The sequence below is a fragment of the Danio rerio genome, chromosome 15, assembly GCF_052040795.2.
Source record: "Danio rerio strain M-AB ecotype USA chromosome 15, GRCz13ab, whole genome shotgun sequence".
Lineage (NCBI taxonomy): Eukaryota > Metazoa > Chordata > Actinopteri > Cypriniformes > Danionidae > Danio > Danio rerio.
Genome location: NC_141035.1, coordinates 25,281,254 through 25,297,224, shown reverse-complemented (window position 1 = coordinate 25,297,224; position 15,971 = coordinate 25,281,254). Strand labels below are relative to the sequence as shown.

General features: G+C 36.7%; 1 protein-coding gene across 6 annotated transcripts in view; it reads right to left on the bottom strand.

Moving 5' to 3' along the window:
* Positions 1-15,971, bottom strand: part of grik4 (glutamate receptor, ionotropic, kainate 4) — a 647,123-nt gene that overhangs the window by 577,755 nt on the left and 53,397 nt on the right. The gene's annotated exons all lie outside the window — the stretch shown is intronic.

Genomic DNA, 15,971 nt, shown 5'->3' with positions numbered 1-15,971 from the left:
TTAGTAAATTTAATCCACAAACTGTGTACGCATCTACAAAAGCCTTCAAATCTAATAAGTGAAATGGGCAACCTGAATAGTAATTTTGAGGCCTTTTGAAGCTTGGCAGTATAAATCTCCATCTGTTTACATTGCATGGACAATTCTTCACTTGCCTTGCAAGCACATTTCACAAAATCTGCTTTTACTTCCATGACAAAGAGCTGACTGTAATGAAAAGTGGAAATAGAGTTTCTGGTTCATGCAAATAAGTCCTTTTGACCTCCCTAACAAGTACACTCAATTGCATCTACATTATGCAACTGTGAAAATGCAAGGTTACTGAGGGCCAGGCATCAGTGGAATGAAGACATTGGAAAAAGAGATGCCTTCAATTTTCAATTTATCTGCCATTTTTATTGCTCCTTATGTGGACTTAATGTTTCGCTGGCTGAATGGACCACCGTGACTCACCAAGTCTTCGCTAATTGCGGCCATTCATTAGCGTTGTGCTTGGACAGCCAGACATAATTGCCCGGTTTTATCAATTTTGCCATGATGGCACAATTAAGCCCTTATTTGACATTAAACATGAAAGGCAGTAAGGGACTGACTGGCCGCAGACGTGCTCGCGCAGAGGAAATGTCACCGTGTCTGGAAGCGGACGCTCTCGCTGAGGAACAGAGGGTTGGACAACACAGCTGAGAGAAAGCTGGTCATCCGCCAGCCCGCTGCTGCGGACAAGGAAACCCAGCAGGGAAATGTGCCTCTGTCCCGCATTAGCGCTGACATTCTGCATTCAAACGATTCCCCGGCCCGTTGTGGGCAGCCGTGGCGGGCGGACGTGCCATAAAGCTGCTGTGACAGCCCACCTGGAGCTGGACATACTGTGGATAATCCTGCCCTAGTTTGATTACGGGAGACCAGGCCCCAAGGAGGATGCAGGTGACAAATCAGATCCGACAACAGACACAACAGCATCTGACACTTGGGAGGGGGCACCGCCTGTAAGAGCCAGCATGGAGTAGCAGGCACACCTGACCCCAAAGTGAGAATAATGAGCTTCTGGCTGGAACATGCCAGCGTGGGGGCCTTTCAAATCCTAGCGTGGATGGTACGCCAGGACATCATTTCACAGCAGCAGTTAGCCAGACAAATGGAGAAAAATGACACTCCGGTTTGGGCTGATGTGCCACCCAGTGTTAGGTCAGGGGGGTCAAGCACTGCAGGACACCTTGCATTTGACTTTGTGGTGGCCAGAATGAAGGCAAAACTGAATGGAAGTCAATTGTAATTGTGAAAATAACACTAAGCCTCTTTAGTCCTACTCTAGCCCCACTGGATACTCAATTTCTGTAACTGCTAGAGGACAAAAACGTATTCACATTTTATAAAAAAGGAAAAACGGAGCATTTTTCTTGGTCGCTGGGAAAATTCTGCTGGGATATGTAATATAAGAAACCTATTATAATCCATTAAAATATTTGCTATTTTATTGCATGGGTTGTTTCACTTTATTTCAACGCTGAGGGAATAAAAAAATAATCACTAGAGGAGAGGTTCAGTAAGGCTGCTCATCACCCCACAAAACCTAGCAAAAATTAGATGGGGATCTGTGGGTATTCAAGGCAATCAGTATGTAATGAGAAATGAAGAAAAGAAATGATACTGGCATAAAAAAAAAGTGTCAAAAGCCACAAAAATGCATTCCAGAGCACCACAGTGTTTTTTTTATTAGTTCTGCCTCAGTACATTTCACTCCAAAACAAACATCCACTTGAGCTCTAAGAACAGAATAAGACTCCATAATTGATATCACCATGAGTAACTAACAATTCATTAGCAAATCCGCTGCAATTATTTTGCCCTGTTTTGGTCCTGACTCCTGTCCTGGCCAGCTTCAGGCCACCGGTTTTAACACATTTTTGATTACAGATCCACCTAGTGTGTTGTTTGCTGAGAAAATGCAATAATAAATATATATACGCTGTCAGATTCATGCGTATGAAGTCTTTTGAGCCAATGCTAGATGCTGTTACTTTGATAAACGTATCGATCTGTTCAAAGGAACCACTTGAACGAATAAAGAAAATCCTAAGTGACATCTCTTTAATATCTCCATTGCTTCACTTAGATGCAGTAAGAATGAATAGAGAGTAAATGGAGACTTTTTGATAAGGTCTCCAGCTTATGTTGCTGTATTCACACTTCTAGGTTGGTCCAAAAAAGAAAATCAATCACTTATGGCCTTTTCACGCTGAATGCTATGCAATATATATCTAGGTGAATTCTTAAAATATTGCACTTACCATTAAATTACATTTTCTCTGCAATCCCTTGCTACAGGTTCTTGATGTTTTAGTAGTCGCTGTAACATTTATCTGAAAGTTTTCAGACACTAAAGATAACAAACACAAAGCATGCATTCATTTTAGAACACTTCTTTGTTGTCTACAATGGTGTTCAAAATGGCTTTCTGTAATATAGCGCCACCTGTATTTGAGCAAGTGGAGCAGCTCTGGGCACAGGGTTTAATTCACTGGTTGGCAATTTGTGAAAAAAAAAACACTTGTCTACAAAAATATTCTCACATTTTCATGCTATGATTGAGTGCAGATAGTGAGAATAGCTCACTTACAGTATGATGCTTTTGAATCAAAACAAACATATGTGCATTTGATCACAGTCAGTGTTAAATGGACTTTAGTTCACATATTCATTACCAGTTAAAAAAGCTAAAAAAAAATGCAAAAATTTAAATTATAAATGTAGCCAGAATGTTAATTGCAAGAACTTTAAGGCCTTTGGGCACATGTCTAATAAATATTATTAATATGCACCAGAAAAACCATATAATAAAATCATTGACCATGCATAGCCATTTCAGCTCACTTGCGATACACTTAGCACTAGTTTAAAAAAAAAAAAAAAAAAAGCTCTTCTTCAGAATCAAATTTTGCTGATTCACACATCATCCTTTTATTTTTTTAAGATTTTGGTTTTGTATAGAACAGAGTTGGGTGAGTTGGACATTCCACAGTAATGCGTTACTGTACTCTAATTACATTTTGGAGGAACGCAGTAATGTAACGAATTGCATTTATAACATTTTCCGCTGCAACATCAATTAATAAGCCAGCACTTTTAAATTGCTGGAGAACACGAGCTGAAATGGCTGCTGACAAAAGTGGTTGCTTCTTCAAGTGGAAATACAGACATTGCTTTGATTTTATTGAGCATAAAAATAAAAATATTGCTGTGAAATGCAGTCTATGTTTTTTAAAGAACTTTCGACTGATTTTAACTCGGTCGGCAACTTGTTCAAGCACTTGAACTGAAAGAATGACAACTTATCCTTAAAGAGAACACCGATGCCCAAAAACATGTTAGTTAAACTCAGCCTAAACAGGCTTAATTGAATTTTTGTGCAGGATTGGGAGTGAAGGTATCTTCTAAATGTTAGGAGAAGAGTAGCTGCTTACGGGGCCGTCCACATATCACGTCTTTTGAGTTTTTTAAGTTTGTTATTTCCAATGGAGGCGCATGGCTTGCGCGCACATATCACCATATATATATATATATATATATATATATATATATATATATATATATATATATATATATATATATGACAAATTTATGCATCTTAAAGATACCAAAATTTCAAGTTTTGGTCTGTCTGATCAGTTTAGGTGGTTTAGATGAAACCTTAAAATGCCTTTGAACTGTATTGAGCAACATTGTAACAATTTTTTTGTTTTGTTTTTGGTTTGTTTAGAATCCCATCAGAGTTCACTTGGAAGACGAATGGAGACCCACCTTTTCAGTTTAAGAGTTTGAATGCCATTCACACTTATTCAACAGATAACTTCAATAAAAAAAGTGAAATTCAAAAGTCTATTAAATGTTTATGAAGGATAAGTTTTTTTTGTTTTTTTTTGCTCTATACCATGATCAACAAGGACCGGTATTATCTCTGAGAATCAATCAGTAATCCACAACCTTCACCAAAGCCAGTTTGGAACAAAACTCACAGTTGTCTTCCACGTCAACAATGAAGAGCTTGAAAAACTATCCTTTCTCAAACAAGATAATAAAGCATAAGCCCGAGACAAATACCGCTAGCTCAATGTGACCTAGCGCAACAGCTATTACTTCAATTTTCTTCACATCCCACACATATAGTAGTTGGAGAAACTAAAGGATTTATGTGCGACGGAAAAGCAGAGAGAAAGGCGTTCATTCTTCTCTGAGCACTCTGTCTTCATTACTCTGTGTTTTAATGTCCATTGCTATAGCCATCTTCAAGGCTCAGCATGTATCTCAAAGGAGCGTTCCAGAAAATGAACCTCAGATGTGATTCATTCCACAGTGCTAAATTATCCCAGCTCTGCTACAGGAAATTAAATGGCTGCCTTAACCCCAAAGGACTCGCAAGGCACACAGCTTTTAAGAGAAATAACAGAAAACTCTTCATCGCATTGAGAGCCATAAGAACATGAACACGTGTAGGCACCCAATGGTTTGCAGGTTCAATAATGAAAACCTTCTAAAAAAACGCCCAAGAATAAATCAATCTATTTTTAAATAAAATAGATTGAATTACTACAGTAATACTGGAGCAAACTTGAAGAGAGAAACGGTTTATGTTAGCCCACTAGTTGCTTTAACCCATTATTATGTTACGAAAACAACAGATGTTTATGCTCAACCTTGATGAAACCCTACAATCATGATATAGTAAGATGTATCAATTAATTTAATTTTAAAAACACATTTTCTCACATGCTTCAACATGCGCATATGGAGCTTATTTGTGCTGAATGAAATATATGTTCTTGATATATAGACAGCTAAAAATAACAGCATATATACTTTTGAAGTTCACAAGCGGTGATTGCCCATGCAGAACTTGCTAGTGTGTTCGTGGTGGCTGACAAAGTGTTGTTACGTGGTTGTTAAGATGTTCCAAGTTGCTTTAGCATTAGCTGAAACTAAATGAGCAACTGTGCTATATATATATATATATATATATATATATATATATATATATATATATATATATATAGATAGATAGATAGATAGATAGATAGATAGATAGATAGATAGATAGATAGATAGATAGATAGATAGATAGATAGATAGATAGATAGATAGATAGATAGATAGATAGATAGATAGATAGATAGATAGATAGATAGATAGATCAGTTGCTAGTTTATAGCAAAGGATAGTTTGTATATAACAGAAATTCTTCATTATTAAACTGAAAATTAAGCTGAAAAACAATTATATGAATCTAAAACTATAAAATATGTTTGTTGTTTTAAAGCTATGATTAAAAAATACATTAATTTGGCGATGGCGATAACTGAGGATATTTGTTCAATTCTATAATAGAAACTAAGTAAAGTTTTTGCATTTATTTGCAACTCAGTGTGACAACATTTATTCATTCATTCATTCTCCTTTGGCTTAGTCTCTGATTTATCAGAGGTCGCTACAGTGGAATGAACCACCAAATTCATTCCTTCATTTTCTTTTTGGCTTAGTCCCTTTATTAATCTGGGGTCGCCACAGAGGAATGAACTGCCAACTTACAAATTTAAAGGTCTGGATATAAGAGAACGACAATAACAGTGACAGATATTGTTTTAATAAGTTACAAATAATGATTAGTGATCATGTGGTGAATGTTAAACCACCATTTACACTTTTTAAAAAGTGTATAAAAGACTTCTTGTGAGTTAAAGTCCACTATGACTGATGACTAAAGCCATTCACCATAAAGCTGGAATGGCGTTTGCAGGTAACAGCATTTGCCACATCTATACATTTTAAGCGTGAGATGTTCTAAGATTATTTAATCCTTCATTTAATCGCCACAATGCTGTCAGTCATGAAACAGCAGCGTGTACACCATCGCAAAAGAGCATGCATTTACTATGAATAATTTTTTGTTACATCAAAATTGCACATAGAATTATGTTTGGTTTTTGACACATTATCTAAAATATGTGGCTTAGAAATAGCTATTAACTTATATAGATGGTGGTCAGAGAAAATTTTGGCAGAGCAAGTAAAAATCCTTAGCATTGAACCCCGGTAAACCATTTATTTATTTTTTTATAGAATGTTAACTTAAAAACATGGAACCATCCCATCATCATCAAACCTGATAAAACAACAGTGAAAGCATCAGACTGCCCAGAGAAATATGATCTAATTCATTTGAAAATAATAACACTTTTCATGTTAATTGAAATAGTACTTTTCTTAAAAATTCCTGACATAACATGACAATATTTTTCTTAATTTTCTGCAGTTATGCTGTATCTTACTAATTTAGTGACTAATTGGAATTAATATGTATAAGCTCGATCATGCCAGGTTGTCTCGAAGCAGTCAAAACAGGTCACTTCTTTCAAGTCAATTCAATTAACAAAAATTTTAATAGAAAAAGAAAACTATAAATCAACTCAGAATCTTTTAAAGTATATCATCCACAAGGTGACCATACCTGCCATTTTTGGGGCAAGACCTGGTGATTTTATGAGGCCAAATTCAAAGTATTTGTAATTGAATAAACTAAATTGTCTGTAGAGTATGAATGTACGAGTATATGGGTGTTTACCAGTACCAGGTTGCAACTTGAAGGATATCCACTGTGTAAAACATATGCTGGAATTCCGCTGTTGCGACCCCTGATAAATAAGGGATTAAGCCAAAGCAAAATGAAAAAATAAATGACTGTGGTATAAGAAGCCATCTGATCATCATGCTACAACAAACACTCTATGCAGAGCAAACAGACAAAACCTGAATATTTTGTCCAAAATAGAAGAACCATAATCAGTGTTTCCTCTAGGATTTTTTCCAGCTGTGGCGGCAAGCCTTTTTACACAGATCTACTACCTGTGGCTTTATTTCAATGACAACTGTCATGAGCACAGAATTAGAAGTTGAGATCGCGTTTATGTAATAGCCTACAGCATGCAGATCTCTTTGCTTGCGCATCGATTTCCTCTGCTCGTGCACAAAACTTCTTGCACGCCCCCTCAAATATAAGCCACTTCAAGAGCGTGCAGATCTTCTTGTGCACTCTCACTGCTGAGGTGTGATTTATTGCGTTTATGTAACGAATATGTCTCCAACATTTATTAGATTTGCTAGGAAAATTTCTGAATGTCTTCAGTATTAATGCGTCCTGAAGTAAAGTAAAAAGGCTATATGTCGTGTTTGCTGGCTTCACGCATCACACACCTGTGCGCGCACATGCCACAGCCATGTCACCAGGCACGTGCACACATAGGGCTCAACCTGTGCAGTGCACATGCCCTTTTTAGTCTTGGATAGAAAGTGCCCTTCCAAAATGATCAAAAGTGCCCCCGCGACGCGGCACACCTTCGGTCCCGCCCTTCAGTAGGCGCGCGACAACACCGTTCTTGAGTACGCGCGCGACAACACAGCTGATCAGTACGCGCGCGATAACACCGCTCTTCAGTACGCGCTCTGCGCCCTTCCACCCCCAACCCCCACCCCCCGCTCTTCAAAAAATTTAACCTGCACATGTCCTTTAGACAGTCTCTGCACGGGCCTGCATGTCACCCTGCAGCCCAAGACCGGTTACTCACTGAAGCTAAGCAGGGCTGAGCCTGGTCAGGACCTGGATGGGAGACCACTAGGGAACACTAGGTTGCTGTTGGAAGTGGTGTTAGTGAGGCCAGCAGGGGGCGCTCAACCTGTGGTCTGTGTGAGTCCTAATGCCCCATTAAAACTGAAGGGGACACTACACTGTCAGTGGGCGCCGTCTTTCAGATGAGACGTTAATCTGAGGTCCTGTCTCTCTGCGGTCATTAAAAATCCCATGGCACTTCTCGTGAAAGAGCAGGGGTGTAACCCTGGTGTCCTGGCCAAAGTCCCTCTATCGGCCATTACGGTCATGACCTCCCAATCATCCCCTTCGACTGAATTGGCTCTATCACTGTCTCTCCACTCTATCATAGCTGGTGTGTGGTGAGCGCACTGGCGCCGTTGTCCTGTGGCTGCCGTCGCATCATACAAGTGGATGTTGCACACTGGTGGTGGTGTGGAGAGACCCTCACTCATGATTGTGAAGCGCTTTGGGTGTATGGCCATACACAATAAATGCGCTATATAAATACACATTACATTACATTACCTGTCAGTCACCAAGTCACCTTAAAGGGTTAAACAAATGACGCACAGCACTACTACAGATACAGTAAAGTTTGCGCTGCTATAATTCACACCTTTTACTACGTTTTGGTGCGATTATCACCCGCTATCAGCCCAGTGCAAAGACTATCCAGGGGCAAGACTAAAAAGGGCATGTGCACTGCACATGTTGAGCCCTATGTGTGCATGTGCCTGCCCACTATTAAAAAATAAAATGTTTTGAATGAGGAGCTGTAATGTAGCCGTGGCGGGATGAATCTTGGCGTGGCGTCCCGCCTTGGAAGAATGAATGTAGCGGAAACCATGATTATATATGATGCTACAGTATGGTCACGCTGATCATTCATATCTATAGCAAACCCAAATCAATAATAGAAAAAAAAAACAAACACTGGTGCCTCGGCAGGTAGCAGTAATTAGAAGCACAAGTCCATCAAACAACAGAAGTGTTGAGAAAGCTTCAGAAAATGTAATTTGGAGGAGTGTCTGTGATTGACTATTGGACATGTCAGCCTGCAGGTGGAGGTCAGTCCTGGAGAAGCATGGCTTAAGGACAGACTGAGGCTGAGTAATCACGGAGTCTCCAATCAATAATGGACAGAAGATCACACCCAGCTCCTCCTTCCTGCACATCAAGTCATTTTTAGAGCCTCGTGCATAATTGCATACGAAAGAGGCTATGTCCACTTCCCGTCCCTACATTCTGTTTGAGAGTTTAAAGAGATAGCTCACCCCTTTAATTGTTATTTTCTCACCTTCAAGCAGTTCCAAACATTTTTTTTTTCTTGTTAAACACAAAAAAGATATTAAGATATTTTATTTTGTGCCAAACAGAAGTAATATAAATCATGTTTAGAATCACTTGAAGAGATTAAATGTTAATTTTAGAGTGAACAACCCTCTTTAAGTCAATAAATAAAATAAATAAGTAAATGAATAAAATAAAAAAAATAAAAAATAAATGCATAAATAAAATCAATCTTAACACCAGTGAATTTTAAGATTTTGGCCTTTTTAGCTTTTTATATATTTTTTTCTTTTAGTGTAATGCACAGAAATCATCCAAAACACACCTGTAAGTGTTTCATTTGTTGCACTATAACAGTTTGAATCTATAGATTTTAAATACAACAAAAATACTTTTTTCTTTTGCACTGAGCCACAAATCTCCATTTCAGCAGCATTTGCATACTCCAAACTCTACAGTTTTTTTTTCAGATCTGTACCCTGAAGGTTTTCAGAGAAGGATTTGTTTATACATAATTTTCCTGATTACAATATTGTATTCCAAAAGATTGTGTAGAAAATCTTTAGAATCACTTGAAGGGATTAAATGTTAGTTTTAGGGTAAACTATCCCTTTAAGGCTTAAATAAATAAATAAATAAGTAAATAAATAAATAAATAAATAAATAAATTTCCCACACCAGTTAATTTTGGACGTTTTGAGTATTCATAGTTTGGTGTTTCAGGGTAATGTTAAGAAAATAAATACAAAACGCACTTTAAGAGTCTCTTTTGTTGCACTTTACCAATTTGAATCTATAGCTTTCAAATGCTATTTTCTAAAAATTGTAAAAGTTTTTTTTTCCCCTTGCACTGCGCCATAAATCTACACTTCAGCAGCATCTTCATATTCCAAACACCAGTTTTATTCAGATCTGTACTCTGAAGGTTTTTAGAGAGGGATTTGTTCATACAGTACATAGTTTTCCTGATTTTGTACAACATCGTATTCCTTAAAGAATTGAGTAAAAAATCTGACTAAAGTGTTACCATGTTTTCTTTTGTGTTCAACAGAAGTAAAATAAAACAAAAATATTTAGAATCATTTCAAGGGAATAGATGTTCATAAAAAAAATACATGCATACACAATTTTCCACTTTTCATAGTTGTTTTTCAGTTTAATGTAAAGATAAATACAAAAAAAAAAACCTTTAAGAATCTTTTTTGTTGCACTACCAATTTGAGCCTTTAGATTTCAAATACATCACATTTTATAATTTTTTTTCCCCTCAAAATGGAGTTTTTTTTTCTCTTGCACTGAGCCATAAATCTCCACTTCAGTAGCATCTGCATACTCCAAACTCCACAGTGTTATTCAGATCTGTACTCTGAAGGTTTTTAGAGAGGGATTTGTTCATACATAATTTTCCTGATTATGTACATCATTGTATTCCTAAAAGGATTGTGTAAAAAAAAAGAATAGAAATCTGACTGTTCATAGTACTATCTGAATTATGGAATACAAAAGAGATACCTCAAATCCCCTCTGTAAAAACCTTCAACTCGAGCACATCCCAAAAAAACTAAAACAAGGATTTTAAACCATGCTTTAAGCAATGTTCAGATTGTTATCCTAGAAATGTATGTAAATGAAAATAAAGCAAATGTAATCAATAAACTAGCGATGGTGATAACCATAATTAATTCCTTTGCCCCATTCACCTGCAGTGTCTTGCCTTAAATGAGAATGCTAATAGGAGTGAGTCTTCTTTCCCAGAAGAATGGTGAGGAAAAAGATGGCTGGCTTTCTTCGACCCATGTTGACTTTCCCAGGATGATGAAAGCGAAATATAAGAGTGTGTCCTCCTGACCTCATAAGAGGAGCACAGAGAGCCATGTGTGTGCAGCTCTGGTTGTGCTGAAGATGAAGCTGGCACATGCAGTCATCATACAGTAGCACAGGCCACCCACACCAGTCAGCTGTGCTTCTCTCTGACTCACATTTCAGCAGTAAATCTCACATCACCATGCCGGTTCAGCCAAGAATCCAAAAAAAGACTCTCTTGATTCTCGAGTGCTCCTCCCAAATGAATGAATCAATCTTGATTTAACGCAGCGGCCTTCGATATAAGGCTGGCTTACAGATAGTAAAACGCTTTGGGTATGAGGAGTTTTATATCATCGTTGTAACTGTAGGGAATGTATATATATATATATAGCACAATGTAGTTATTTTTGATGTGAATGACAAAGCTGGTGATATATTATGCAATAAATAAATGATGCATCAGGCATCAGTGCAAATATAGCTGGATATTATGAAACACTAATGTGGAATAATAAAAATAGCCTTATAAAATGGATAGTTTTAACTTCCAGCTGTGCTTTGTGGACTTTTACATAATTTAGTATGGTAGAATTCTATATAAAAGTGTAAAGAATGTTTGAAAATGTATTTAAAGATACCACTCTTTAAATAAATTTAAGACACTACTCGCCACATCAGTTTCTCTATTAAATATTGGTTATTGGAGAAAATATTTTATATGTGTTAATTATTATAAAATGTTAATACTGTTCATCTTTTTTTAATTAGCATACTGTCATTCAGAGCATTAATTAATTAATTTATTAACTTTATACAGTTTTAGAACTCATTTTTTTATAAAAATGACAGTTGGTCAAAATAATAAAATACAATAAAACATTTCATAGATTACATTTATTTAATACTAGACACTAGATTTAATCAAACAATAGTATAATAACAAAACATATTACAAAGTTTTAAAACATTGATGTTTATTTTTATTGCATTTCTTTGTCTTTGTTACAGAGTATTTTTTGTATATATGGTGCATTTAAAGAAATTAGTATTATTAAACAGTTATATTCATTAAAGGCCACACAGGATGAAAATCAACTTTTGTGAATGGTGGTGAACTTTTTTGGACAGTGTGACGAGTGTGTCCACTGTCATGTTGAAGTGATAAAAACACAACAACTCTCTTTAAAAATGTTCTGATGTAAAATAGGACCTAAATTCCAGTGATTTTGAGGCCCACCGCAACATGATGTAGGAGTGCAATTTTCCCCTCCCACCGAATAGATTGACAGGTGCCATAATCACAAGTATAAATCTAATATAAATTAGATTTAAAATATGCTAACTGCAATCAGCTAATTATTTTAAAAGTTTAAGCTGTTTTAAAAACAGTGCATGTTTGTAACAAAGAGGGTAAAATCGTAATGTATTTCTTAACTGCTATACTCACAATGGCTGCATGGTGTTAGTAAATGCACATTGGTGTGAGTGTGTGTGTATTGCAAACAGCATTTGTGGACTCATTTCAGAAAGGCTTGAATAAACTCCACCACAAATACATAAAATAAACTGACTTATGTATTTCTGACTATTTCAGCTTTATCTGTTTCTATCACTGACGACTGTTTATCTGACATAATGCATGAGAAGAGGACACGCACGTCAGAGCAGTGGGCGGGAAGAAGCAGCTCATTTTCACTTAAAGCCACAGGCTACAAAAACAGCTACAGTGTACTCAGACACCAAAATGGGCAGTTTCTGGAGGCTATAATAAATAATCTCATAGGTGTTTTGAGTTGAAATTTTACAGACACATTCTGGAGGCGCCAAAGTCTTATCTTACATCTGTAAAAGGGGTAAAATAGGTGCTCTTTAAAATAATCAATTAATATCTTTAGGAACTGAAAGCTAATACATTTAAATGCATTGTGTGGATGTACAGTTGAAGTCAGAATTATTAGCCCTCCTAAATTATTAGCTCTCCTGTATATATTCTTCCCCAATTTTAGTTTAACAAGAAAAAAAAGATTTCTAATAACTGATTTCTTTTATATTTGCCATGATGACAGTACAGAACAATTTACTAGATATTTTTCAAGATACTAGTAATAAGCTTAACATGACATTTAAAGGCTTAACTAGGTTAATTAGTTTGATTAGACAAGTTAGGGTAATTAGCCAAATTATTGTATAGTGATGGTTTGTGCTGTAGACAATTATTTATTAATTATTAAATAATTATTTTTTTTTTAAATTATTAAGAAAAAAATATTATAAAATGCAGTAAAAAATTCCTTGCTCTGGTAAACCTCATTTGAGAAATATTTGAAAAATCAAAAATTCAACAGAGGGCTAATCATTTTGACTTCAACTGTATCATAATTTTGAAGACAATGCATTGCCAATCTTGCTTCATTGCAAATTTCAACTACATTAAACAATGCATAGACAGACAAACAGACATGTGATTATCTGAAGACGAGCACAGTTTGGCCTGGTGGGGTTTAGCGAGGCGCATGAAAAAGTGAGTGGGAAAAAAGAACAGCAGTTGGGCTGTGGAGACAGTATAGCGAGTAAAACAGAGAGAGAGAAGCGCCTGGAGCGTCCCACTTATCTCAACCCTCACTGTTTGTCCATGATAACAGTCTATGCACTCTTACACACTGCCGTCTGCACAGAAATAACTTGCTACACACACACAGACACAGCTCTCATGACAAATAACCGGGCAGCGCGAGGCCCATTCGGGCTAGTGTTCGGAAAATGAGCAAATTCCACTCAGGCATAGGAGTTCAATCAAGCCTGCATGACAGACTGCTATAAAGAGGACAGCAGATGAAAAGGAGAGAAGGAGGAATACCTGCAGCCCTCCGTTCTTTCGCATAAATCCGTACAAGTCTAGACGAATCCTTAATTTGACAGATATACCAGAGGAGTGTGTATGCTATGTGGGACACTGAAACATCACCGGGAGCTCCTGTATCTGGACATCTTCAAACTAAAGGCAAACGCAGAGTGCCAGTTCTCATACTTATGTGCATCCTCACCTGGTATTTTATTCCTGAGACAAAAAAATAAATCAAACAAGACTGTCAGACATATTGAATTAAGGAATAAGATTCAACCCAGGCTCATTCTGATTATGTACGCCTATATACATTTCTGGAGAGTGCCAAATACGTGCCAGGAGATATGTTTTTTTTGCAGTTTATGTTTTCGTGAATGCACCAGAAGTCGCTGTGTATGCTTTTTCAGATCTCAAATTTCTCTCGCGAGTGCCATTTGTGGCTGCTGATCTTGTGTAAACCCCTCAGAGGAAACTGTGTATTAGTGATGGGAAGTTCGGATCATTTTACTGACTCGAAAAAAGATTCGTTCATCTTGATGAATGAGACTCAAAGATCCGAGTCATTTCGTTTATTAGGTTCAATTTGCCAAAATACTATTCAAATGTTACCAATTGCTTCCAAACACATCTAAAACTAGCCCAAAAGGTTGATTGCATGACAAATAAGTCATAAATAGAATATAAAAAGGAGAAAATAATAATTCATGTCAGGGGTTCATTCACGTTACACTGACAGTCACATATAATCTTAATCAATGCACAGTCTAAGCCGATAGGAGCCATGATCATTTGTTCATCACGTGACAGAATTAATCAAACCCGAGGACTCGAAAGATGAACGATTCAATTCTTTTTCCGGCTCTAAACGCGTATGATTGGCCAGTGAGGAACGAGTGACTCAGACCCGATAGAGGACTCGAGAGATGAATGGATCAATTCTTTTTCCGGCTCTAAACGCGTATGATTGGCCCATGTGAAACGAATGACTCAGACCCGATAGAGGACTCGAGAGATGAACGGATCAAAACTTTTTCCGGCTCTAAACGCATTTGATTGGCTCGTGATGAACGAGTGACTCAGACCCGATAGAGGACTCAAGAGGTGAGAGGATCAATTCTTTTTCCGGCTCTAAACGCATATGATTGGCTTTTGCCAATGTGATGAAAACTTGAAAATAACGATACTACCTGCACAAATGTGCGCACTCACGGATGAGCGAATCACTCCCTGAGAGGACTCGTAGTTCCCGAGTCATATTGAAGATTCGTTCAAAATGAACAAATCGTTCATGAACGACCCATTACTACTGTGTACGCTTTTTCAGATCTCAAATTTCACTCACGAGTCTCATTCATGCCTGCTCTTCTCCCGAAAATCCACCAGAAGCTGCTATGAACACTTTTTGAGATCTCAAAATTCTCTGGTATGTACCATTCACGCCTGCTTTTTCTTACGCAAGTCCACCAGAGACCGCTGTCGACTGACTCAGACCGATTGTCTGACCCACAATCCTCCTTCCCTAAACCCAACCGATAGTGTTTTTAAAAGCACCGACTGACCTTTTTTTTAATCAAGATTTTGATTTTGTAAATGCATAGGGTTTAAGAATTGTTGTTAAACAAAAATGCAAACTATTTTTTAATGCGTTTCATTGAACCTTTTTAACCAAATCAAAGAATTCCAAGCATACGTCAGATTTATTGGTTGTCTGTCAATATTACAAAAATATTGCAGCTTTTAATATTAATTTACAACTTCAAAAGGTAATCTTAATTAGCATTTTCAATTGATTTTAGGTAATAATTATCATTATTTTCCCTAATTAGCATTTGCCATCACTTTAAACTATTGAGTTCATAAAGATCAAGTTTTTTTAACGAAATAATCAATAAATTATTATTTAATGTGAGAAGCCTCAGGTCAAGCTCAGGTCAGATCTACCACTTAAAATGTCAATTATACAGTTTAATAAATGCGTTTTCATAAATTAGTACAGAGTTTTATAATTAAACTAGGCACAGATTATTTTTATTGGGGAAAAAAAACGATCACATTTTATAATTATAGATTTTTGGCTGTGTACATTTTACATTTAAATACAGCAAAACAAAGTTAAAATGTTTTTAAACCTAAATTAAATGCAAACGTTACTTGCACAAGCTGCCTGTTGGAATGGTGTTGGATATTCCATTTAGAAACGTAAGAGTCACATTATTTTTAAGGCAGCGTTCAGGTCAACATCATAGAACTGCAATGCTGGGCAATAATATTAGTGATGCTTGGCTTAGCAAACACCACTTATTCACTACAGAAACTATTGCTTATTAAATAACACTTTGAAGATGCTCATGTGAGCCAATTTCTCCGAGCTGTTTTTGGTCTGTCACATTGAAT